The sequence below is a fragment of the Etheostoma cragini genome, chromosome 7 (genome assembly GCF_013103735.1).
Source record: "Etheostoma cragini isolate CJK2018 chromosome 7, CSU_Ecrag_1.0, whole genome shotgun sequence".
In the NCBI taxonomy this organism is placed as follows: domain Eukaryota; kingdom Metazoa; phylum Chordata; class Actinopteri; order Perciformes; family Percidae; genus Etheostoma; species Etheostoma cragini.
Genome location: NC_048413.1, coordinates 26,569,654 through 26,572,363, shown reverse-complemented (window position 1 = coordinate 26,572,363; position 2,710 = coordinate 26,569,654). Strand labels below are relative to the sequence as shown.

Below are 2,710 nucleotides of genomic sequence, written 5' to 3'. Positions count from 1 at the left end.
AAAAGGGACGCCAAGAGTCCCAACTAAGTGTCCCTAAAAGGGACGCCAAGAGTCCCGACTAAGTGTCTCAACCAATCACGTCTAAGTATGACGCTAAAGAGGCTTTCTGAGTCAATATGGAACTCAAAAGGCACCTGACCAAGCAATGCTTTTTAAAGCGATGGGAGTGAAAATGTGTTGCAACCTCCAAGAACAGAGTGGGCCTTTGTTTTGGTCGCCGGCCATGATGCCACCGCCCCGACACGTTGCCGCAAAGAAGATTGTCCTTGCAACAACCGACTGGTGACAGGCAACCTCTTGATGCAGGCATCAGGACCAGGATCAGGACCTGAGTTCTCCCTCAGGAAGTAGAGTCTGGTCTGTCCTCACCTGTAAACAGCCTCAGTGTCACATATCCAGTAGCCTTGTGAGGATTACCAATCAGATATATGAACGATTGAAGGAATGATGGCTGATTGGATTGTCCTACGCCCTTATAAAGCAATTTTAACTAACTCAAAATCAAAACTAGGACCCGTAGCCGACTGTTCGTTTAGAGATGTTTCTTTTGGAGTGATGATTCCCAATGCTAAGCCCCGCGAGTCAACACAAGTGTTTTTTTTTATATATAAACCAATTTGCTGCATCTTTTCCATTGACTTGACATCTTTTGAGTTAGGGAAATTACATTGCAGCCCAAATCAAAAGGCATTTCTGACCACTAAAGACCAGAAAGACCAGAAGAGTAGCTGGCCACCAGGTCCCTGTACTCCCACTCAACTCTGATTCATCCAACTACTGCTACACAGACTACTTGCATACAACGTACGAATAGATTTCCTGATCGGTTACAGTCATGCGTCTGTGTAACCCAAACTGTTCTGTTTATGTTTAATTGAGAGTGGGAGAAACCAGAACACCAAGGTGGGGTTTTTAAAGAGAATCTGGCTGCAATTAGGTTGTCCAGGTGCGGATTTTTACACCGTCGTCATTTTCTGAAAAAGACCAGGGGGAGCGTGCATGGCCCCAAAACCAGGTTTACGTTCCTGCAGGAACAGGGGCCTTCTGTGTCTCAGCTGCATTTGGAGGCAAGGCAAAACTAGGGCCTCAGCTCGGGCCTCCGGCCAGGGCAGGTGGTGCAGGGTTCAACAGGAAGTGGATGTGGAAGGGACTATTTGCTCTGTCTGCAGGGGTGTCCCTCTGTCTGGTCTTGTGTTGAACCAGATCGTTTCTGTTTGTGCAGACAGTCCAGCGACTGTGGCTCTGTTTGAACGGCGAGAGAGCGCTGCATTTAAGATGGGATTGCTCTCGCCATTTGAGTTTTGGGGGATTTCCATTTTTAACTCTAGGTGAAGGTTGGGTGCACTAAGAGTTAAAAGACGCTGAAATAAAAACTACAGACGTGAATGCCAGTGCCTTTCGGATAACCTCAGAAATGCTTGCTTGGTCAGGCTAAAAAAATCCTGCTATTTTTTGTTCCCTATACCAACAGCATCAGTATACAGTATGATGTGCGACTTTCATCCCATTCATATAGTACATCATACTTCACATGCCATCATTAATGCAGTCCAGATGGCTGGTTTACCAACTCGGTAGTCTCGCATTGCAGACTTATGTCCCCAGTAGAGCCCGACCAATGAAGGATCTTTAAGGCTGATACAGATACAAATATTTGGTTATTTAAAAATCTGATATTCCGATAAAGTCTAATAAGTATTTTTTTAAACTGTATGAATGTATGTCCCAGGGTAGGAAATGAACTAACAATGTAAAGATCAACAAGCCACTGACAGACATGTTCATGTTTGATTCATTCAATAAATTCTTATTTTTTGTCTTAAATCCAACAGCCATTTTCATATTAGACCAACATTTTCCACATCCTTAGGCTTTTTGCTAAGGTTACTGGGAACACGTATCCCAGAGTAGTTATATATTTATATATCCCTGAAAACAAGTTTCCTTTTATTTTTAAGGAAATATACAAAGAAAAATATATTTTTTGCAATTTTCCACAGTCTCTCGCAACAAAAAGAAAAAAGACATCGCAACTTTTATCGGAATTCTTCGCAAAAGCTCCCACAAATATCAGGCGTTTTGGCCCGCTACAATCACAAAAAGAAGCAGCAATCCGGGAGGGACTGGTAACCGTTAAGAAAACTCAAAAATCACACTCCATTGACCGGCTTTACTTCACTCCTTTCGTCTTTCTTGTCTACTCTATGCTGTCTGGCTGTGTGTAGTACACAACTTAACGAAGCCATGCAGAAAAAAGTGAATGTTTTATCATCAAAATGAGAATCATAACAAATTAAAAGCTTCAAGTCAAACTTCCAAATAGACGCCCTCACACACACACACACACACAAACATACGCAGCAATATGATGGATTTGGGAAGGACAGCAGAGACATGGCGTGCTAGGAGCCCTGTGGGGGTTGCGTATGGTCTCCACAGTCTTGTTCAGACAGGGGCCGAAGCAGCATATGGTCAGAATCTGTGGCGAGTCCATTCTGGACTTCTCTCTGCGGACCGCTGCCATTTAGCTGCCTCTGGCCTCCCTTTCATTTAATCTCCCACCGTCTGATGTGGACTGCGCAGCAGACCGTATGCATTAGGACGCACAAGAGACAGGAAATGTACTACAAATACACACACACACACACACACACACAGTCGTGTCTGGCTATCTTTGTGGGGACCAGTCATTGACATAATGCATTCCCTA

General features: G+C 44.1%; 1 long non-coding RNA gene across 1 annotated transcript in view; it reads left to right on the top strand.

The window, feature by feature from the left end:
- The first annotated feature begins 1,011 nt into the window (after positions 1-1,011).
- LOC117947223 overlaps positions 1,012-2,710 on the top strand; it is a 15,020-nt gene continuing 13,321 nt past the window's right edge. Inside the window, exon 1 of the long non-coding RNA XR_004657191.1 lies at positions 1,012-1,021. This is a non-coding gene — a long non-coding RNA (uncharacterized LOC117947223). The remainder of the gene's footprint in view (positions 1,022-2,710) is intronic.